Source organism: Neomonachus schauinslandi, chromosome 3 (genome assembly GCF_002201575.2).
Source record: "Neomonachus schauinslandi chromosome 3, ASM220157v2, whole genome shotgun sequence".
In the NCBI taxonomy this organism is placed as follows: Eukaryota; Metazoa; Chordata; class Mammalia; order Carnivora; family Phocidae; genus Neomonachus; species Neomonachus schauinslandi.
Window position 1 is genome coordinate 41,526,928 of NC_058405.1, and position 25,371 is coordinate 41,552,298.

The window sequence follows — 25,371 nt, forward strand, 5'->3', positions numbered from 1 at the left end:
AGAACCACTAATTTTGTACTTTATTTATATACTTTATTTGATCAACTGTAATATATACTATAATTTATGGTTGTGAAATATCAAAATCATGGAAAACAATACAATGCTACAAATCTGTTAGAATGTTTGCCTAGCTTATAATGTATCTTTTTCCCCCTGGAAAATGAGTCTTACTCATAGGACTGAACCCCTAAGACTCACATTTCATCATATAACCTTTTCCTATGGCTATAGATGACTTGGCAATGGTAGGGATTTGACATAATTTAAGCCAATCAGAATTTATATCCTGAAAATGTGAGGCAATTCATGGACTTATATTTGGTTTTATTTTTCACTTTGTTTTTCCTTTGTGTGTTTGGAACTTTATAACTTTGGCATATAAACTATGAAAATTTGAGCTATCCATATTCTGCCTTGGGGCTCTTTACTCAGAAAGTGTCAACAGAAAGAAAAGGAAGTGAAGCTAATATAGAGAGAAGGGCATGAAATGTGTGAAGATCTCTGACTGCTTTATCCAATGACTGAGTCTACCTTCTGTCTAAAATGAAGATCGGTAATATTTTCCTGTGGATTATTTACCTTATATTTATTTTTTAAAAGATGGTCAAGCAGGTTTCTTTACTTAAAACCAAAAGAGATTCAACTATAACAAATTCTACCTCAAAACATATCTCAGATAAGACAAGTTTAGCACATGAGTAATATGCCCATCTCAAGGTAACATGCATTTTGTATTTTGCTTTGACTAGCAAATATAAGAAAGTTAGATGTTATAAGTAGAATAATATAAACAGGAACAATCTTCATCTTTAACTTTATATGCCAGTGCCAATTAAAACTCTTAAAAAAAGGAGGAACACCTGGGTGGCCCAATTGGTTAAGCATCTGACTCTTGATTTTGGCTCAGGTCATGATCTCAGGGTTGTGAGATTGAGCTCTTCTCTCTCTCCCTCTCCCTCTACCCCTCCACAGACCTCCCCCCCACTCACACACATGCTCTCTCTGAATGAATGAATGAATAAGAAACTCTAAAAAGTGGAATACATATTGAATTTCCAAACAATGATAGCTCAGACATCATGAGCATTGAAATGATCTGCTTAAAAATCTATTAAAAAATCATAATCTATTTTCTGAATGATTTCCACATATTTACTGGCCTGGGTTCCTACCGAGAATAGAGCTTTTATTTAAGAAGGGATGTAGTGCTCAGAAGGCTTTAAGTTGTTGAAGAATTGGCCTATAGAATCCATTAGAGGAAAACCTATTTTAGCCCATCCTGAATAGACCATACAACAATAAAGAAGTCTGGTCTCAAGGTGCAAGAGTGTAATTTTCTCTTTGTTATGAGCCATAATTGGTGAATGTATTAATATTTGTGACTCTCAAGAAAAGGTACTATCACTTGTTACTAGCTTCACAAATATATGTATGTAATATGTATATGTATGTATATACATATATGTAATGGCGACAAACTCTTCACTCACTGGCAGGATATGACATTTGAGTGTCATGATTTGTAGGAAAGAAATAGAGTATTGTCCTTAGTTGGAAATGCAAACATTCCTCCAGCTAACAGGGTTATAGCCAAATTGTGTCCCAAGGACACAATTACAGCAGCCTCTTTACTTACCAGTGAGATGATTTTCTGTAAGGTGGACCTCTCCACTATAGGCAGCACACAAAATGCAATTAATTCCTTGATTTAAAATAAACATTATTTAGGAGATTAATAAATGCTGGGAAAGAAAAGTGGCTATCATTTCTGAATGGCATAGTGGATTTTTATAAATACAAAACCATTAACAAAAAATGAATAAATGTGAAGAAAACAATTATCTTTTTCCAAATTATTAGTGCTTTAGATATTCACAAGTTTTCCTCCTTACCAGTTTTTTTTCTAAATAAAGCCACATTTCTCCTCATATCCATTTCATTTAAATGTCTTACTGGTGGTCATTTGTAACTTGCTCCTAGGAACAATAAAAAAGACCTGTAGGTTGAATAATTGCTTAGATGGCTTAGATGACTTATTATAGATTCTTTTAATAAAGCTGTATTCTTAGTTTTGTCTCCCCACCCCCGTCTTTCCTGGGTACGTCATTGATAATTTGTCCTTTTTCAAAACAAAGGATTTTGATTTTTTTTTTTTAATGTCAAGGAAGGTATGAGAAACTAGTTTCAAAGGTTTTTTTTTTTTTTTTTTTCTAAAATGGAACCTCTCATTGCTGATATTAGCTAAATTTAAACAAAACTCTACATCCCTGGGGCTAGCCCAGAAAGCTGCCTTGAAAATGTTACATTATGATTGCATCTGTTCCATTCATTACACTGGGAGTTAGGTTATTCAAGGTAAGCATGTTACAAATGAAACAATATTTAATTCTAGTGTTTATCTTCAGTGAATCCAGACATACCCACGGGTCTTTGTTTTGCCAGTCCTCAGTTGAGATAGCCATGTAAAAGTGACACTGCAAGAATAAGACTTAGCAGTATACCCTGAAGGATTTACTTATCCAGGAAAGCAGAGATTATGTTTTACTACCTTGGAAACATCAAGCTCAGATGAAAGATGAGAATAAAACTCTAAAGAATATAATGAAGTTCTGTGTGCATGTACATATGTGCATCTTTCCCCAACTGGCTCCTTACTCACTTGGCATAACTAACTAGAAATTAGAAAATTTTCAGAATCTTGTATTAAAGAGCCAACTTGAGCCATACACTGTTCATCCTCATGAATTCTATAAGGTATAGTTCTCTGCATGAGATGGGTTTATCCTTGTGGTTGTTATCCTGTTATTTTTAAGGTTTAAGCAAAACATATATATGTAATAAAATTGAATAACTCAATATTTCATGTTGATAATGGAATGGAAAATTTCAGTAGTCGCATATATACCTGGAAAGATATTCCTTAGTTTTTTTAAGACAGAGACCACTTTCCTTAGGAAAAGAGCCACCTGCCTTGTAGTCCAATGGCTTTTTTCATTAACTTAGCCTAGCCGTTATATTGTTGCCCAAAAATGAGCTATTGGGGCATCATCTGCCTCTTCTGATAAATGAAGAAACTGATATGAGAAATTCCATGGTTCCTAGTATGTTTAAAGTGTTTTATTTTAAAAATCTATCAAAGTTATTTATGTTTATGGATTAAGAGTGTAAAAACATCTACAAACTTTTTTTTAAAGATTTTATTTATTTATTTGACACAGAAAGATAGAGAGGGATCACAAGTAGGCAGGGCGGCAGGCAGAGGGAGCGGGAGGCAGAGGGAGAGGCAGGCTCCCCGCTGAGCAGAGAGCCTGATGTAGGGCTACATGCAGGGCTCCATGCAGGGCTCGATGCAGGGCTTGATCCCAGGACCCTGGGATCATGACCTGAGCCAAAGGCAGATGCTTAACTGACTGTGCCACCCAGGTGCACCAAATCTACAAACTTTTTAACCAGAAAATAGAAGTTCCCTTATGCCTCTCCTCAGAGGTTATCATTTCTATTTTTTGTTAAGTTATTCCTGTATTTGCCTCTATATCTTAATGTACTTATATTGCTTATTTTGTACTTTTTTATTTTTTTTTTTTTTTTTTTTTTTTTTTTTTTTTTTTTTTTTTTTTTTTAAAGATTTTATTTATTTATTTCAGAGAGAGAGAATGAGAGAGAGCACATGAGAGGGGGGAGGGTCAGAGGGAGAAGCAGACCCCCCGCTGAGCAGGGAGCCCGATGCGGGACTCGATCCAGGGACTCCAGGATCATGACCTGAGCCGAAGGCAGTCGCCCAACCGACTGAGCCACCCAGGCGCCCCTATTTTGTACTTTTTTAAAGAAAGAGCATAGACAATGCTCTTATCAATAGATAATTGACTAATCAATGGATATTTGATTCTCCACTATGAAAAAGTAAGATTTGTTATCTTTATATCTTCTCACAGCCATTGACATGTGGACATAAAGTATATTATCCTTCTCTGGGATATTTTTTTTTTTTTTCCTGGAGAAAACAATGATCTTTTTGTCTCATTTGTTAGTTTTCCATTCATTTAACCCTAATTCACCATCAGATGCTCTCAATTGTGTGTGTGTGTGTGTGTGTGTGTGTGTGTTTCTATGTCACCGTTACCAGTAAGTCTCTCCCAAGAGCCTTTCAACTTTATAAAAGTGCCCTGGTTTGTCACTAGCCCTGCTACACATCTGTGTTCCAGAGACCCACCACTGCCATTATTTCAATAATTGCACTCACATATCTCTTTTGTTTAAAGTCCTTTTTCTTGGGGGTGCCTGAGTGTCTCAGTTGGTTAAGCATGGGACTCTTGATTTTGGCTCATGATCTCAGGGTTGTGGGATCTAGCACCGCGTCAGGCTCTGCACTCAGTGGGGAATCTACTTGGGATTCTTTCTCTCCCTCTCCCTCTGCCTCTTCCCCCCTCTGAAATAAATAAATAAATCTTTAAAAAATAAATAAAGTCCTTTTCCCTGGACCCCATAGCTCCTGCTTTCTTGCTTGATTCCCAGATTTGTTTGAACACCTAGTCTAGTAATTTTCTGGAAAAGAGTGCATGGAGTAAAATTCTTTGAGACATTAAATATCTGAAATTATCTTTATTTTATCCCTACTAAGTGTTAATTTGATGATACATAAAATTCATGGTGGAAAATAGTTTTTCTTGATTTTTGAGATGTTGCTGCCCTGCAAGCTTCCAGGATCACTTGATATTTTGATATTTTATATGAAAAACCTTGCTTTCTGTCTCTCTCACTATATCCTTGGTCCTAAAAATACTTGGGATGTTCTTTTTCTAACCAGTTTGTTATATTTCTGTTTTCATCCATTGTACTTACACATAGTGGATTCTTTTCATCAAAACTCAGGTTCTTAAATTCTGTAAAATTGCTTTGCATTATTTCTTAATTTCCTCCACTTTACTTTCTTTGTTCTTTCTTTATAGAACTCTTGTTATTTATTTATGGAACTCCCAGACTGATGGACCATTTCCCACCAATTTTCTGATCTTTTCTCTCCTATTTTTCCATATATTTGTATTTTGCTTGCCTTTTAGGGAGATATCTTCACCTTCATCTTCAAATTTCCTACAAAGTTTTTCATTACTACTTGCTTGTGTTCTCCGAGTGATCTTATTAGAGAGGATCCTGGTTTTTGTTGTCTGATTGTATTAGATTTCTTATATTTCTGAGTATATTAATATGTATTTTGGAGGCTGTTCTGTATAGCCTTCGTTTCAAAGTGTTATCCTGTTATTTATTTCTTTTGTTTTGTTCTTTTTCATATTATAGACTTTTCTTAATTATTTTGAGCTCCTTGTCTATATATACATGTTAAAGATAGTGAAGCTGAAAGCTGATTGGAAGTTCTAAATATGCAGAGGGTTGATTGCTGGCTTCACTCAGGTGTAGTCTGGCTGGCTGATCCTAGGAAACTCCCAGGTCAATGTAAGTACAGAAATGTACAGGAATTTGTAAGTGTGCAGTTTAAAAAATTTTTACAAAGGTCACTTAGCCAGGCAACCACTGTCTAGGACAGGAAATAGAATATTACCAGCATCTAAGACATACTGTATCACTACCATGCTCCTTCTCAGTCACCATTCCTCCACAAGGATTTCTAATACTAAAAAAAAGTTTCAGCTACAGTTCTAAATATATTTTATAACACAATTTATATCATTGCATGATAAAAAAATTGAATTAGTAATGACATTAGTTATGTCATATCACAGCACCTGTCATATATCAAGGCATGAGTGTTAAAGAATATAACTAATGCATGTGAAATTTTTATTTTAAAAATTACAGCATCACATACATTTTAAGTGATTTCATATTAGGTATGAAGGATAATACTGATAATTCCATATACTATTTTCTCTCTCTGCTATATTAATAGCAGTTTGGAACAGTGGTCTATGCTTTATGTTTTAGAAATTTTCTGGAAAATTCTCTTGACTAACAGAACACATTTTTTATTTGGGACTATAATTTATCCCAACTTTAAACAACATATAGGGTTGCACAATCAGAATTGCATTCCATTTCATGTAATTTTTAAAACTTCATATGGTTTATTGTTTGAAATAAACCTTACATTAAATTTAATCCCTTTGAAGATTTAAGTCTGTTGAGTTTAAACTCAAAACTTGATGAAGTCAGAAAAGTGGAGCATGCAACTACAAATCATTGTATATTTATATAAGGTAGGCACAGTTTGACATACTTTCAATGCATTAAATTATTTAGTCAGGACCAAACACATCATCTATTTCCTACTTAATCAATAATTGTAGAATTATTTCATCAACATGAATTTTAATATTGAGAAAAAATTTTATCTTTTGGAAAATATCAATTTTCTAAAATATACTACATATACACATATACGTTACTGTAATTTCCAAGAGACTGATCTAATTTGAAAAGTAACTTTTTTCTATATATGATATAAAGAAATAGTCCAATCACAATATATATTATATATATTTCAAGGATTATATTTAAGCTAAATATAATTTGTTCTAACACATGGATCTTAGGTATAGTTACATGAAATGGAAATCTAATGCTTGGTTTCTTAAAAAATATTTTATCTTCTTGCAAAGCACTATAGCAAAAACAAAACAAAGCAAAACAAAACGAAGCTCATGCTATCATTTTAAGCTATTCCATTTCACTACTATGACAATAGTTGTGAGGTGAACTCATTTGGCACACATTTATTTTGATCCTACTGTACCTCAGGCACACTGAGCAATGAAACACAGCTCCTTTGATTGAGGAGCACACTCATGTTGATCACAGTGTATCAAAGTTAAATTTTGTTAAAGACACAATATTTTTGTGGATTGTATAATAATAAGGTCAAACAGGTTATGATTATTTTATTGTGATCATTTCCTTGTCTGTATAGATTTCTCTTCATTGAATTTACTTTTTAGAATGAATTCTACCATTCATTTGCCTATTCGGCAGCAACTGGCAGATGGTATTGTATTCTCCTTCTTGATAGAATACTGAAATATAAATAAAATATAAGGCTTAGACCTAGACATTTGGTCTCTTAAAGTGACTTCAGATTATCAGATAGATTATGATAAGTCCCTTAACATAATTTTGAAAACTGTATGGATATTTTCTTTAAAGATTTTTTTTATTTTTATTTATTTATTCATGAGAGACAGAGAGAGAGAGAGGCAGAGGCAGAGGGAGAAGCAAACTCCCCGCTGAGCAGGGAGCCCGATACAGGGCTCGATCCCAGGACCCTGGGATCATGACCAGAGCTGAAGGCAGATGCTTAACCGACTGAGCTACCCAGGCGTCCCGGATATTTTCTTCAATACGGTAGAAGGGAAGATTGATGGTGGTAGTAGTTGTGATATTTGTACTTCAAAGAAAAACTAAATATTTATTTCTCCCGTTTAGCAACCTATTCTGTATAGGCTCTCATCTTCATGCTTCTTATCTCCTCTATTTAGAATTGCAACTAAAATTTGTGTTCCTCTTCACCCTTATTGCTTATTATTACTCCAATCTAATGTTCTGATTTCTTCTTCTTAGTTGATAATATGGCTTTAAATTCTATCAACAAATCTCATTAGTTTAGTTTAAAACAATTTGGTTGGTATAAAACATTGTAAAATTAACCTTAACTGGCCACTGAATGTAAGAGTGCCCCCACAAACTTATTTTATTTTGTTTTGTTTTTTAGGAAAACTCTGTTCGATTAAAAACAAATAGTCTCAAACTCCAAACATCCTTAAAGGCTTGTGCATTTATTGGAGAAGGTTAAAGAGTTCCTGAAAAATACATTAGGGGTTAAATAGAGCAGTGTAGAAAATGAAATGGCCTAGAGGAAACTAGGATGAGGAGGTCAGTTGATTTAACCTGGTGTGCAGACTCTAGAGCTCTGAGAGAGGAAGAAATCCTTCAGTGAGAACCTGTATACATGTTCATAAAAATTGAACCTGCAATTCACATAATCTCATCCCATGACTTCCATTTTATTGTAATTTCCAAGAGATTAATTTCATTTGAACTGTGATTTTTTTCTTTACATAATATTGTTTATATCATTTGCTGCTGTAGAACTTTGTATTTTCAAATATAAAGAAACAGTCCAGTTGTGAAATAATGCTAAATTATGATAGTCTGAAAAGTGTTGAATATAAATATTAAAGTGTTTAAAACAGAAATGGATTAAAAAAAAGAAAACCATAACAACCATAATCACTCCTAAGTAACAAATTAGTTGTTTTTCAATAGTTAATAATATAGTTGTTGTTTTCAATGTACAGAAAATTTCCCAAGTAAATAATGTTAAGAATTGTTATTTTAAGATATTAAAAATGTTAAGTGTTAAAATGTTAGGTTCCTAGACCACTAACATGAGTACATTTGAATCATAATGGAGCCATAATACATTAATAATCAATGATTATATTGATTAAACAAACATCAACAAAGTAACTATAATATTCTCTTTTCAATTTATTGCCATTGCTTGAAGAAAGCATTTTAAAAGGAGGATGAGGGCTCCTTAGGAAATTCTGAGGAATATCTGACAAGCTTTCAGATACTCTAGACGTTGATACCATAAATTATTTAGGTGGCCTAGTTTTTTTTTTAATTAAAGTATAATTGACACACAAAATTTTATTAGTTTCAGGTCTACGTTGGATAGGTTAGTTTTGCTCAAATATACTTTCTTTTCCTTCTCTTTGATACGGGTATATTTTTGCCTATTATCAAAACCTGGCTCTGAAACAGAAATGAAAGAGAAGATCATCCTTGATTTAGGGATGTTAAAATTAGTCACTGGGTTCAGGTGTCATCTACCATTGCCAATTCCATGAAATACATACATGAACTTTTTTTTTTTTTTTTACTCTTATTTTTTCTGCATTTATTAAGTGGAATTTTTTAAAGATTTATTTATTTATTTGAGAGAGAGAGAGAGCTTGAACACGGGGAGGGGCAAAGGGAGAGGGAGAGAGAAAGATTCCCAATCAGACTCCCTGCTGAGCACTGAGCCTGGGGGCAGGATACCAAGACCCTGAGATCCTACCTGAGCCAAAACCAAGAGTCAGACAACCAACTGAACCACCCAAGCGCCCTTGAAATTTTTTAAATAAAGAATAACTTTCCCGTATCAATTACATTTGATAACTCTAAAATATAGTTCATATAAGAAAAACAAACAAAAGAGGCACAGTAGTTTTTCTTGTAAAACCCAGACAAAACTTTAAAGACAGAAGGGAAAACATGAAATTTTATTTAGAAATATTTAAGATGAATTATTAAAAAAGACATTACTAAGTTATATTTGATTCAGTGATCCACTACTCTAGTTTATTGTTTCCTAAATATATTCAGTCTCCTATTTGATAGCCCAAAATCTATTTCATAGTTTCAATTTTGTGTTTTCTTCTATATTTCATAATAATCTTTCTGTTTGTAATGGAAACAGATTTGATAGTTAGATCTTCATTAACCTCATACATATTTATTCCAATGGATTTCAACGTTTTTGACCCTGACAGCTTTTCATTGTTTGTCAATTTATAGCAAATGCTTTCTTATCCCTCTAGATTTCTGTTTCTACTATCATTGATATTAAATAAAAGGAGAATTATCTAGAAACACAATTCCTAAGAACCCATCTTTTGTACAACTCCTATTTCAGTTACTTTGGTTACAACAGCTATGAAAGTTGCCTTTTCAGTTACTTTCAGAAATTCTTTACAAACCTCAAAGAGGGGGGTGAGCAGATGGGTAGCCGGGTGATGGGTATTAAGGAGGGCATGCGTTGTAATGAGCACGGGGTGTTATATGCAACTAATGAATCGTTGAACACTATAACAAAAACTAATGATGTACTATGTGTTGGCTAATTGAACATAATAAAAAAATCAGTTTTAAAAAATGGCATAAACACAAAATTTTTCCCATGAATAAACTATTTGGAATAGGTTAAAATGATTTGTTGTGGATTAATATTCTAATCTGCTTTAAATCCTTCATTATTTCTCTAGCTGTTCATGCAGTTTTTAACACACATACACAAGTCATTTATTGGAAGCTCTTTACAGTAGGTGGAATAATTTCCCCCTAGAGATATCTACATCCTAATCTCTGAAACCAGTGAATGTGCTACCTTCCATGGTAAAAGGGTGTTAAAGTGGCAGATAGAATTAAGATTTTTGGTCAATTTAAAATGAGATTATCCTGAATTATCAGGATGGGGAAAATATAATCATAAAGGTACTTAAATGTAGAAGAAGGGAGCAGAAGAGGAAGTTAAGGTAGGTTAGGTGAGAATAGTTTGACCAGTAGTTGGTTTTGAGGATGGATGAAGGTTAATGAACCAAGGAATATGGGCAGCTTCTAGCTCTTGAAAAGGGCAAGGACATGGATCCCCCCCTCCAGAAAGGAATGCGGCTGGGCTGACACTTTGATTTTAGTCCACTTAGACCTATTCTGGACTTCTGACCTTCAGAGATATAAGATAATAATCTGTGTTGTTTTAAGGCACTAAGTTTGTGGCAATCTGTTAGGGCAGCAATAGAAAACTAATACACTGCTCCCTATTAATGGAGGAGGGACTCTGCTGAAGATAATGAGAGGTTAGAAAGGTTACAATGTGTTTAAACTAAAAATATATTTTCCAAGAAATCATTATACCGAAATGTTATAGAATTTCATGTTTTTCATCTTGCTGTTTACACCATGAATACCTATTGGTGTTACTGTTTTTAGTCTCAAGCAACAGACATTGACTGGGAGATCTTTAGCAGAAGAATTTTTTTGAAAGCTATCAGGTGACTTCTGAATAGACAAGATATTTTGTCAGTCACAGAAAATATGCAGGTATGAATAATGAACAGCCATCCCTTGAGACATCCAGGCTTGGATGCCACCTTAGAGCACTGCCGCAGGTGGACTATGAAGGCCACTCATCACTCATCACTCCTCCTCCTGGATTCTTGTCACCATCCCTGCCACTGTAAGTTTTTCCCTTGCTCCTTTGTCTTTGAGATATTGTTCAATATTCAAAGTCCTAAGTGTGAACTTCTGGAGAGCCAAACCTGAGGCATATACACATAATCTAGTTATAGAATTGTAGAAAAAGTAGCAGCTCACCTTCTTTAGGAGAAGGTAAGTCCCTGTCTTCCTCCAAGACTCACAGAGGAGAGTTCCTTAAATCAAAGAGGAGTTTGGTATGGTGATTGCAGAACACCTCATAAATGTTCCATTAAATTTTTAAAAATTGGGGGCGCCTGGGTGCCTCAGTTGGTTAAGCGACTGCCTTCAGCTCCAGTCATGATCCTGGAGTCCCGGGATCGAGTCCCACATCGGGCTCCTTGCTCAGTGGGGAGTCTGCTTCTCCCTCTGACCCTCCCCCTCTCATGCTCCCTGTCTCCCATTCTCTCTCTCAGATAAATAAATAAATAAATAAAACCTTTAAAATAAAAAAAAATTTAAAAATTGTTATAATTATTGACATTACCATTATGATTATTCCATTGTAGTGATGAGAAGAATGAGCTCAGATTAATATAATTTGCCCAAAACCATTTTAAAAACTAGTAATCAGAAACAAAGAAACAATCTTCAGATGCATTTTTTTGCAAACATGATGTTTAAATTTCAGCTTCAATTCACCATATATGTCTTGCACTAGAGTAAGAAAATGACTATTTTAAAACTTTAATAATAATTAAGGTCAATATTAACTTCAGAACAACGTGTATGGATTGCATCAATCAAATAAATTTTTATAATTGAAAATAATTTTCAACTTACATGTTAGGTACATACTTCTTTTAGTATAATACATAATTATCACCCATATTATTATTGATCAAAACACGAGAACTCCTTGATTTCGAAAACTAATTGAAACTTCAACAATCCCAAGTCCTGACAATAGTGAAGAAAGGCTTAATCTTGCCAGTGGGACATGTCATGTATTTTCTGTTTACTTAAAGTTCGGTTTACTACCAAAGTTGTAAAAATACAGCTCTCTCAGCATTCTTTTCCAAGAGCTCTGTACAAAAGCAGAAGGTCACTGTCTACATGCGGTTTAAAGTCAAGGGTATGTGTGGCTACCATGCATCCTCATGCATGTCCTCATGTATTCTGAGTCCTTGCTGACCTCCAAGCATTCGCCTACCCCATCTAGTCACTGGTGCCAGTCTAGTGCTGGTGGTACTCAATCTTTTCTCTCCAGCTTCCAGTGACTGCTCTTTCTTCTCCTTGGTAGAGTTTTCCTGAACTCTGTCACTCCCTTACTCCATTACTGAGCTGCCATTTGACGCCTTTGGTCCTAAGACAAAAATGGCAGGAAGTGTGCAGTGAAGGAATTAAACTTAGCCAAGGGAGCATTTATCAAGGGGTGTTTCTCAAAGTTTGTTCCATTGGAAATTATTTTTCTCAGAAATATATTTTTGAAAAGATTTTTTTTTTACCAACTGCCCACTCTAATGCCCACTGTATTAATTTCTCCTAGCAGTATTATTTTGTTATATATAATTGTATGTGTGTGTGTATATACTTTGTATATGTGCTCATGTATTTTAATTCACTCATTTCTGTTTGCTTAAGTTGGATTATGTACCCTTATAGTAGGGTTCATGCTTTCTACTCTTTTGAATGTCTTACAAGGATTCTGTTTATCATTTTGGTCGGCATGAGATCTATATATAAATTAGAAAATACAGATAAATGAAAAAAAAAAACAAAACACCTGAAATAGATCATCCAGAGATTTTTAAAAATGGCTACTATTAATCTATTATCCCGATTAAGGTGGTTTGTGGTGTTCTAACAATATTTTATTTACTTACCTTTTATGACATTGAACTTCTTTCTTGAAAATATCCATCTTTAATTCAGTTTCATTTTTACCATGTTCAGGAGAAATTCTTTCAAGTGCATTTCAATTATAACATATATTTCTTTTCTCTATTTTTAGCTTTTATTGACAAAGTTCTCATTTTAATATATTTCTAGGAAGGACATCTGTATGTTAGTTATTGCCTCATTATCTTTGCTGAAAGTCCCTTTTAAGTCTTTGTAAAAAAGTTTTTGTATCCTTTTATCAGGAAAGTATATTGCTTTCCTATGCAATCCTGGCTGGAAGTAGAAGATGTAAAAATTATGACTCTTTATTCATTCGATATTAATAATACATATTCTCCCTAAGAATTTAATGTTAACATTAGAGTTGATTTAATTAAGAAATTGGATAGTTAAATCAGAATCTGTTTTGACTTATGATGGGGTTATGCCCTGCTAAACTCATCATAAGTTGAAAATATCATAAGTTGAAATGCATTTAATATACCTAACCTATGGGGGTTCATTGTTTAGCCTAGCTTACCTTAAATGTGCTCAGAACACTTACATTAGCGTACAGTTGGGCAAAATCAACTAACACCAAGCCTTTTTATAATGGAGTTTTGACTATCTCATGTAATTTATTGAATACTGTACTGAAAGTGAAAAACAGAGTGGTTGTATGGGTGCAGAAGGGTTGTAAGTATATTGGTTGTTTACCCTCATGATCGTGTGGCTGACAGGGAACTGTGGCTCACTGCCATTGCCCCGCATTGTGGGAGACTATGGTACCACATATCACTAGCCCAGGAAGAGATCAAAATTCAAAATTCAGTGTATAGTTTCTACTGAATTCCTATTGTTTTTGCGCCATTGTAAAAGTTGAAAAATTGTAAGTTGAAACATTGTAAGTTGCAGACTGTCTGTATTTTATAGAGAGAAAAATCAAGTTTTCCACTTTGTACTTCGGAATCATTTTTTTTAAATTTACATTTTGCTTAGGAATGATAAACTGTAATTTCTGATATCCCACATTAGATTCTATTGCAAAGAAATATGCATTCTACAATATCTTTTCTTATGTCTCTGTCAAATTTGCTTTTTTAAACACATAATACTTAGATTGTAGCTCATGTAAAAATTACTGAAGCTAAAATACATTAATATAAAACACTTAGTTAATCAGTCTTGTGGCACTCTTATAACAAGTGCTTCTATAAAACTGCATCACATTTAAATGCTGCTTCCATCATATACGCTTCACACTCTTTGTTTCCCATGAAGATTGATTGGTTTCTGCTGCAGTACAAAATGAAATTCAAATTTGTAATTTAAATAAATGTAACTTCTCTTATATTTTATCTACTTGAAGTAAGAGCCTCCACCCTTATCTATAAAATCTTCCCCAAAGATAAGATTATATTTTTCAGCTTATTGAGGGGCATTGGGTCATCAAAATAAGGACCTTAGAAATGAAAAACTAATTGTAGCAAAGCAAGCAAGTCCCTTGAGGGGTACTGGAAATCAGATTTCTTCGATGAAAACAATTACAAAGGCTAACCTTTGGCTTAATAGCATACAATTTTATTAAACAAAGTTCTCAGAATGAGTTCACCTGGATGGTCTGCCAATGAGGTCAATCAATTAACAAATTCATCAGCCAATCTTCAAAGACTTTTGAAAGACTTACTGTCCAGATTTACTCAGAATATTAATGTTATATTATGCAAACAATAAAAATAAGATTATTGTTGACTGCTTAGGGACAGTGATCATGTCTTGTTTATATCTTGTTTTGGGGGTTTGGAGATTTGGACATTTCTGGAAGGGGAGGGAGAATGAAGGATTTATGAAAAGCATATGAAGATGGATGGACTCTCATGAACAGGAACTTGAGTGTTTGTGTTGATATGACCAGAGATATAGGCAAGTTGTGTATAGCTCTGAGAATCTTCAAGGCTGATCATATTGAGATTTTGTGTGTGTGTGTGTGTGTCCCTTTTACTTTTGCTAATGCAGTTCTAGGACTTGTGGAAAAGTTGTTTTTCCTTGCACATATCTGTATTTTTATTCAAAGATTATTGATAGCTTCTATGAGGGACAGTTACATAACCTCCAAAATATTAAAGAATCAGTGGATGATTTTATCAACTCCTGATTTCTTTGTTTCTATTATTATAGTTAATTCTTCAGAATGAATGCTAAGAGGCATGGTACCAAGACATGAATCAGTCCACCCTATGACAGTCTCAGATTAAACAAAAACTCTTATGAATTCATATAATTTGATTTATATATTCTCCTTCTGTACTGCTATATTAGAAATTAGATTTCTAAATTATGATATACTTATGGAATTGAGCATATATATACATATAATAAGAACTTGGAAAATATGATACTTTGACTAGTTAAGATGGACTCCTTGAGACTATATTCTAAGTCCTGTGTTAGAAATGCCATATTGTTACCTTGGCAATATTTGGCTGTAATTATTCATCCACTGACCTGTATAGAAAAGTATTTTTACTTCTATGATCTTATATGAAGGGAAAATTCTGGTCATGCTGACATATTTTCCTAAATGATAAAAAAAAGTGAAAATATATCATCTATATTTTTAAAAATTAAGAAATTAACCAACACCTATAATACAAATGATCATTTATTTAGTTTTCACTTTTGACAGGAGCTGCTTTCATTGATAGTCACATGTATCAATAAAATATAATAGCATGACTCAATTTTAAAAGAAGATTAACTATATTTAAACTCTACAGAATTTACCATTTTTGGAATCCCAAAATGTGATAGGATTTAAGGTTGTTTATTAAATGGTCATATAAATAGGTATTACAGTTTCCTGCCAATGATGAGTAATAATTTTGTCTATAATTAAAAATATAGATTTCATATCAGTATTAAGAGACAAGAATATGCTTATTATTCATTTTACAGACACTGAATATTGTGGTTTTATTTCAACTTAAATCAGTTCTCTCTTTAGTTAGGTAATACCAAAAGATTTTTTGGTTAAGTAATGCCAAAAGATTATTTTTAATACTAGGAGCACACACACACACACACAGACACACACACACAGACACACACACACACATATTTGGCTTGTGCTTATTATTTGGCAGTCACTTGCATAAAATCTTAACACATTATTTTATTTAACTGGCAACAATGCAGCAAAAAAGAAAGCTAATATTAATTTATTCTTTTTAGGAAAGGAAACTATGATGTAGGTTAGTTTTACATTTTGTATAAATTTACCCAATGAGAAATCATAGATGTCAAGTTCTGAATCCATGTTTGTTAATATATTTGTTACAATAAACAGATATTTTATTTCCTTGGGTCTCCATTTCGCCATCCATGTATGCTCCTTTTTCTTCTTTATTTCATATAATTTAGCAGAAGCTAATACTCTGAGAAAGCAATTTTAGCACAAGAATAAGGACAAAAAATAGCTTGTAATGGTCTCCGGAAGGGATGAAAAATGTTGTAGAGATGACACCTTGCACACAGAAATGTCAAGACACTGGTGACATGAAGGGTCTTAAGTGTGTTTTTGTCTGAACTGAAAGAGTAAACAAAGAGAAAGAGTAAAATTCATGGAAAAGAATTATTTAATAAAGAACATACTGAGGTAAAATAATAGAAGAAATTATTAAAAGAAAAAAACAATGCAGAAGAATTCCCTTAGAAAAGGCTAGAAAGAAAGGAGACAAGGAGTTAAGGAGAATTACGGCATCAGAAAATTATGAGGTGGACGTAGGATATCTGAAAACTAATGAGGCAAAGGAAAGGGAAGTTGAATAAGCATGAATCAGATTGCTTTGAGCCCATAGGTACACCAAGAACTGAAGTCTTGTGCTATAATAAAAGGCTTTAGGGGCTCCTGGGTGGCTCAGTCATTAGGCGTCTGCCTTTGGCTCAGGTCATGATCCCAGGGTCCTGGGATTGAGCCCCGCATCGGGTTCCCTGCTCCACAGGAAGCCTGCTTCTCCCTCTCCCACTCCCCTGCTTGTGTTCCTTCTCTCGCTGTGTCTCTCTCTGTCAAATAAATAAATAAAATCTTTAAAAAAAATAAAAAAATAAAAGGCTTTAAGTGGGCTTTTAAGGACAATGCTAAAAGGTTTGATTTAAGCACTAATGTGGAAACTATGCAGCCAAATAAGAATAACAAGAATGACAAACATCACTGGTTCATTTTAAGCCACTTTAAGTTTATATTGAATATTTTGCCTTTTGAGAGATTAATTTTTTAATCTACCTGCCATATCTTCTTGAATGACATGCATACAGAACTGTCAAAATGCTGAAAGACTTTTAATTTTTTAATTAGATCCTAATGATTACATGAATGAAAACCTGCTTTTTTTGTTTGCAGTACAGTGCATTGTTAAATACTGCGCACAATCTTGTCATTTACCTAGACTTGCCAACTGTGTGCTTGCATAGATAAAAAGGATTTTTTAAGTTGCAGTAAATTTAAAGTTAACAGAGCTCTAAGTACTCTTCAAACAAAACCATATTTTGCCAGACATTACTAGTTCTCTCAAACAATATTTTAAATTAAAATAGAAAATCTCTCTACAATATAATGTTTTAAAGGGAAAAGAAAACAAAGCACCCTTTTCTAAATATGTTTAGATTTTCTCCAGTTTTCTTCTGGTCAATAACTGGCCATCTGTGATCACATAAATGAAAAGGATCTATTTTTAATTGTAGAAAATGTAAAATTAATATAGTTCTAAATAGTCTTTAAACTCTTTTAAAGACTTTAAAATAATAAAAATTATCTATACAAATAACATTTAAAAATAGAAAGCCCCCTTCTCTGGAATTCAACAACAGTGTTTTACAAAACTGACTGGTTAAAGCAATGAACCATTAAAATGCATTTTTAATTATAATAATATGTCGGTGGACAATTAGCTAAGATGATAATACTGCAAAAAATATCCATTTCCTGAGTAGAGAAAGTTTGTTGGCCAAAGATATGAATTAGAAATGTCAGAAATTTTGAGGAGACAATTAGTTGAATGGTTAAAAGCTGCCATCCACAAAAACATTTTTGGAACTTTACCAAAGTGTTATTCTTAATTCCATGGATATACAAATACTTAAATGTTTATGAAAAAAGTATGACTAATCTTTAAATATATTGCTTTGCATTTAGAAAGGGTTTTACAAGTGTGATGTATTCTTTCTCAGTTTGGAACTCAGCCTTTTACGTGTTTTTATTCTGTTTTAATGATATGTTTCATGCATATCAAAGAATATACTTAATGTGTATATGGAATATAAAGAATCTATGTACTCACACAAGCCAATTTGAGAGTATTCCTGATATTGTTCACAGTCTTAACACAGATATTCTGAATATCTTATGTTTTCTTTTTTCCTTATAATCTCACTATATATAGTGTAATTTTGAATTTGATATAAATTGGATTTTACTGTAAATTTCACTGATATTTTACAACTTAAAATTATATTTTTAAAATTTGTGTAGCTACAATTGAGTCATAATCATTCACGATTAGAATTCATTGGATAAACATGTCAACATTTACATCATTGAGAAGAAAACAGAAAACTATAGTACATGTAAAATTTGACCATTGTGATCTACATTTGACTGCTGTTTAAACTTTATTTTAAGCGTCATTGGTTCGCATAAAAAATGAGGTTATACATTTACTGTTTTTTAGAAGTGTGAAGTTACTTTATTATTTTATTAAAGAAATGTGAGGTCATATTGATGTATCTTGAACTTTTAATATTGCTTAAATTTTCAATTGTGAACAAAGAAGAAAAAAATTAAAAATTGAGAATTTATCTGAACTCGTACATCTTGGGGATGTTTACCTACTATCAGGATAGAAGAAAAACAAAAAATGATGCCAAGTGTCAATGAATTAAACAGTAAAACAAGTTCCATGTGCCTCAAATTGCACTACCCTGATATTTTTTGTAAGGTCAGCTTCAAGAGTAGAAAATGGGGGGGGGGGGAGTAAACTTATATAGAATTATTTCCTGAGCACATTCATTTAATTTGTTGTCAACCCCAATTATGCATCTCACTAAATGATATAGTAAATGTAAAGTTAAATATTAAAACTATTAATCTAAAGTCAGATTAAAAACAAAATTTAAAATGAATTTAAAATTAAAGTTCACATATTGAACTAACAGAAAATGTTATTAGGGAATAAATTATTATAACTCAGGTTTATCAGCTTAACCATCACAGACAGAAGATGGGAAAATAATTACTAGTCAGATTACACATATTTACTGAGTGCCTACAGTAGTTTCTCCACAATGTCCAATATGTGGGCTGATGTTCTGAGTCAAAGAAGAATAAAACTTTAACAGTGTTATACAATTTGAATGTAGGATACCTAATCCCAAATTCATTATTGTTTCCTTTGCATGATACTACACATATTACTTTATTATTATTTTTATCAACATTATTGTTATTATACTTTGAGATTATTAGGGATGTGTACTGAAACATGGTTTCCTCACTCAAGGATTGAAATGATGTATTGGGATCTTTTCATATGGATTGCTCTAAATCTGTGCTTTTATCCATGACCCTTGGATACTGAAAGTTAGGGTTTGTGAACCCTTTGGAATCAAACTGTGCATGAGTATATGTGGATGATTGAAGGGAGAAGATGTTTAGATTGTCATATTCTCTAAAATATTAGTGACTTAAGATATCTGTAATCCTGTAATCTTTACTGTAATAAATATGGGTCATTTCTTCAAACTTTTCCCACTTAAGAGAATAGAAGCTTTTGAGCACTATATTAGCATTTTAAATATATACATATATTAGCATTTTAAATATATATATTATACATACAAATATATACATATATGTATGAGACAGGTAAGAAATATTTCTTCTATTGCTTTATCTGAATTACAGGAGGATATGACAATCAGTTAGAATTTCAGTCCAATTTTTTGGCAAGTCAATTAGGTTCGACTAGTAGCTAGTGTGTGTCTACTCTGCACCAGACATTCTGACAAGATCCAGGGATTTAAAATTGTGTAAAACATTATTCTGATCTCTAGCTATTTGACTATCATATAGTCAAGAAAAGAAGAAACAGATATGTGTTTAATAACATGTAAACACACATAAAAAAGAAACACATACTTTCTATCTCATGTAATGAGTAAACAAACCCCAATTCACTAGATTGCCTTAATTTATACACTTACCCTATTTTTAATGATTGCTACTTTGTGGTAGACACTGAATTGTGCCTTGTGATGAATGTTAACAAACATACAAGTTTTGCTTGCTCTTTTTCCAATGGGATCCATAATACAGTGGAAAGAAATCCAAATATGAATCAATAGGAAAGCAATTAGATGAACAAGAAAGGCAAAGAGAAGTAAAATTCTTCTCCTGGAGTTGTTCAAGAGCAATGATTCAAGTTTTTTGAACAGGCAACACTAAATGTTAAGGGAGATTTCCAATTATAGAAGTTACAAGGAAAATTGTTACTGAATTTATGACTAAAAAATCAATTTTAACAGTTAAGTTTCTCACGAGGGCCTAAAACCAAATACTCCATATCAGGAGGGACACTGCATTTCTTTGCTAAACATACACAGATTGTGAGAAAGTGACCTGAAACTTTAATAAAGATTTCAAACCTCTGCAGACTTTGTGGGGAAAAAAGGCACCAATGAAAGTGTCCCTGAAAGATTTTCAGTATCATAGAGAGTAAACTGAATGTGTGGTAGTTGTTCATAAATATAAAATAACTGAGGAATTGAAAAACTCATGGGGGCTCTTATTATAAATAATCATCGTTCAAAGTCATCTATAATATTGGTAACTGACCTTCATACACCATGAAACACAAAATTATATCCAGATCAGAGGGAAGATGAGTATATAATTGGGTGGTCAAAACAGTAGCCTTTATACTTCTTAGATTTAGGTCCTGCTAGAAAGTAAATTTTGTTTCTACTCTTCTTTACTTTTAAGATAACAAAGATAACTATTTTTCAGGGAGGTAAGTTGGTAGGTGAATAGGAAGACCATGCATTGAGATTTGTCCTACCATGTATTTACATGCCCTGTATGCAGAAGCCTACTAAAAGGAGAGGACTGATAGAGTAATATGTCATCACCAAGCACGGTTCAGTACCTTCCACAAGTTTAACACTCATTAACAAGAGGATAAATGTATAGATTAAGCCAATCTAACAAATTATAGTGTATATATTCAATTGGCCTTACAACAATCATTATAGAGATTTAAAGACCTTTCTAAATTTAAGTTGGTGCTAGAGAAGCTTTGGGAAGTTTTACTTTAAGATGTCTAATTTACTTAATGACAATTTGAGATTGTCACATTATTTCATGGTCCTCAAAGTGGAGTGAGCACCAAAGTCAAAGGAAGTTCAGGTCTCCTGGAACTGGCAAATATTTGGGTGTTTTGTGAGATCCAGACCTGGATACTGTTCAGTAAAATCACTTTCATAACACCAAAAATCGTAACCATTCCTTAGGTCTTATCCTACTAAACTCTGAGCAATATTTGACACTTTTTTTAATCACCTCCCTACTTCATCTTTTTTGTTTTTGTTTTGTTTTTTTTTGAGGGAGAGAGTGCAAGGGGTTGTGGGGGTGGGAGAGAATCTCAAGCAGACTCTGCGTTGACTGTGAAGCCCGAAGTGGGACTCGATCCCAGGACCCTGAGATCATGACCTGACCCAAAACCAAGAGTGGGATGCTCAACCAACTTAGCCACCATCACCTCCCTAGTTCTTGAATCAATCTTCACTTGGTTGTAAGCCAGAACTCTTTCATGGTTCTCCTACTACCTCACCAGACAATCCTTCTCAGTCTGATTTGCTGATTTCTTTCATTTCCTCACCTAATTCTAGATAGCCCTAGATATGAGACTTTTGACATATGTTTTATTAGAAACTACACATCCAGCCACATGGCTTTATATATCGTATTTATGCTGGCATTCTCTAATTTATACTGCTTGTTCTAATCTTTCCCTTGAACTCCAGACTACTGAACGTTTCTTTGCTGTCTAATGATTGATTCTTGGCATTCTACCTGTGTTATGTATCTTCAAATAACTGCCTTGGATCCATTATTCAAATTTTTCCACTTTGCTTTCTACCATAGCAGACTTAAGCCATATGAACTGGATCAAGAATCTCCCTTGCCCTCTTACTTCCAGCTAGATTTCATGAGAGACCCCAGAATGAGGTCTAGAAAGCAAGAAGAGAATAATACTGGGATATTTATGGCCCTGGATCCTTTTCACTAAGATCACCATGTGTTGTCTGCAACACTTTACTGAAGAACACAGTTTTCTTAGGGCAATCCTATTTTTGGAAGCCCTTTTTATGGTTTGTGGTAACTGCTGCTTCTCTTAGACTTAGGGATTATAATGGCAACCACTCTCTCATCAGTTTTTAGCCCCCAGAGTCCTGTACAAACCCGTCTTGATTTTCCCAGACCCAACCTTTGTAAACAGTCTCTTCCCTTTATTAAACTCTTTTCAAATTACCCAATTTCAGTATGCCATCCGTTTTTTTGATGAATGCTAACTGAAACATCACCGAAAGTCTTCATCACATCAACTTCCCAGAAAATTAGCAAATCATCCTTGTTTTCTCTTTCACTCTCTGTATTAAATCCATCCTTAAATCCTGTTGGCTCCTCCTTGAAAATATATTCAGATTTTGATTGTTTTGCATCCACTCCCCATCTCTAGCATTCCACATCTCTACTTATTGCAGGAACCTGAGTGACCCTTTTAAAATTAAAGATATACTATGTCATTTCATTCAAAACCTTGCAGTAGCTCCCTGTCAAACTTAGAGCAAAGCCAAATACTCACCATGACCTGGAACTTGATCTGGTCCATATTTTCTACTACTTACTCCATTCACCCTCCGTCCATACCAGCTACACAGAATTCCTTCTCAACCCTTGACTACCCCAAGCATAGTTTCATTTCAGAGTCTTTACTTTGTTTATTTTTTGTCTAAAAGGTTCATCTCTTAGACATCCTCATGGCTGACTCGTTCACTTCCTTTAGATCTATAATGAAATGTCTCTTATCAGTGAGGCATTGGCATTCCTTGACAGCTTTATATAACATAAAACCCATCACACCATTCTTTTTTACCTATATCCCCTGAATTACTTTTCCTCAAATATATAAGACCTGATGAGTATATTACTTATTTATTTACCATTTTCAGTGTTCATGTTTTTTCTTCTGTAGATTCAAATTTCTATTTAGTTCCTCAGCTTAAAAAAATGTTATTTCTTATAGTTCGCGTCTGGTGTCAGATTCTCTAAGCTTTCAGTTACCTGAAAATGCATTTATTTTAACTTTAAATTTTAAAGGATATTCTTTCTGAATATTGAATTATTGGATGAAAGGCAATTTTGTTGTTATTGTGGTTAGCTTTTTAAAGCTGTCATGTCATTATCTTCTTCATTATCTTCTGTCCTCAATTGCTTCTGATAATTTTTTCTACCATTGTTATCTTTGATATACTATATGTAATATGCCATTTTTCTGTGCATGTTTTGAAGATTTTCTCCTGATATTTGCCTGTTTGATCATGATGTGCCAAATTACTTTGTTTCTTTTACCTACTTGGGTTTATTAGATCTGTAATTGGATGGGGTTTTTGTTTTTGTTTTTGACTCCGAAAACTCCATTTATTGACCTCCAAATCTAATAAAACTAAGAGCTCTGCACAAGTGTTTTAAGCGTTGACCTTTTCCGCAATGCTCTGCTCACTGAAGTCAGCTCATTTTTGTTTCTGTAGCCTCTGTACCTGTTTTCTGAGATGTTAAGAGGACTTCACATGTCCGTTTCCTTCGCAGCCTCTCAGTATTTGTGATCATGGGATGCAGAGGGAAAAAGCCAGAAAGACCCAGAAAGCTTCTCCACAGGCTTAGAGAGATGGGCCCCACAGCCGATCCAATGCCGGATCCGGGCTAGGTTGAGAGCAACGATTTTCTCTCCGTGACTGTTGGGCAGTGGATCATAGGATACCAGCTGCTCCGCAAAACGGCCATCCCTGGGACACTTGTGAGCAGCCACAATACGGTAGAAAGGCTGGTTGGTACAGCCACTCAGGGCAAGGCGGATGGTTAACTGGCTTCCGCGGTAGGCTTTGCACAGGACAGTAGTAAGCTGGATCATGGTGCATCCGGCCTGCGCTGAGGCCTGTACGCCACTTGCCGCGCCTCCAAGTGCGCTGCCACCTGCCACCGATCAGCAATAGGGCCTCTGAGGGGGGAGGGGGACGGCGGGGGGTGCGGAGGAGGAACACGGAGAAGTCCACACTGCGACACCCCTGACTTCACCACCCACCCCTCCACCCAAGCCCTAGCGCCCGGGTGCAGGACAGATCTGTAATTGGATGTTTTGATCAAATTTGGCGTTTATTTATTTATTTATTTATTTATTTATTTATTTATCTGTATTTCCATCTTCTCTCTCTTCTCCTTCTGGGAGTCTTATTACATGTATGTTAGACTATTTAATATTACTCCAAGCTTCATAAACCTCTATTTATTTTTCTTCAGCCTTTTTTAATATATTTTTTTTTACCTCAGCTCTTCAGATGGGTTATCTATTGATTCATTTTTTAAGGTCACTTACTTTTCCATCACTAACTCCATTTATCTAAGATATATATTCATTCAATAAAACATATTTCCTTTAATTCTTTGAATATATATATATATATATATATATATTTTAAAGATTTTATTTATTTATTCATGAGAGAAAGAGAGAGAGGCAGAGGGAGAAGCAGGCTCCCATGGAACAGGGAGCCCAATGCGGGGCTTAATCCCAGGACTCTGGGATTTCAACCTGAGCCAAAGGCAGATGTTTAACCAACTGAGCCGCCCAGGTGACCCTATTTGAATATATTTATGGGGACCCTGGGTGGCTCAGTCAGTTAAGTGTCTGCCTTTGGCTCAGGTCTTGATCCCATTGAGTCCCGGATCAGGATCCTTGCTCAGCGGGGAGCCTGATTCTCCCTCTGCCTGCCGCTCCCCTGATTTGTGCTGTCTCTCTCTTTGACAAATAAATAAATAAATTAAATAAAATAAAATAAAATCTTGAAAATAAAAAAAATGAATATATTTATAGTAACTTTTAACATTTCCGTCTTCTAAAGGAAACTTTCTCAGCCATATTGGGAACAGATTTTTATTGACTGCTTTTTTTCCTTGACTCTGATTCACATTTTCCTGTTTATTTACATGAGTGGGATTATTGCTTGTATAATGGCCATTGTGGATGATAAATTGTAGAGACTGTGTGCTCATTATCTTCCTCTAGAGACTGTTGATTTTATTCTAGTTGGGGCATTAACTACTTCTGATGACCTTGAATTTGAATAGACTTGGTTTTGTATTTTCCTAAGGCAGATCTGTCTAAAACGCATGATATTACCAAAGTTCCT

At 34.0% G+C, this 25,371-nt stretch overlaps 1 pseudogene; it reads right to left on the bottom strand.

The window, feature by feature from the left end:
• Positions 1-23,692: 23,692 nt before the first annotated feature.
• LOC110587655 lies at positions 23,693-24,152 on the bottom strand (annotated as a pseudogene).
• Between the last annotated feature and the right edge of the window lie 1,219 nt (positions 24,153-25,371).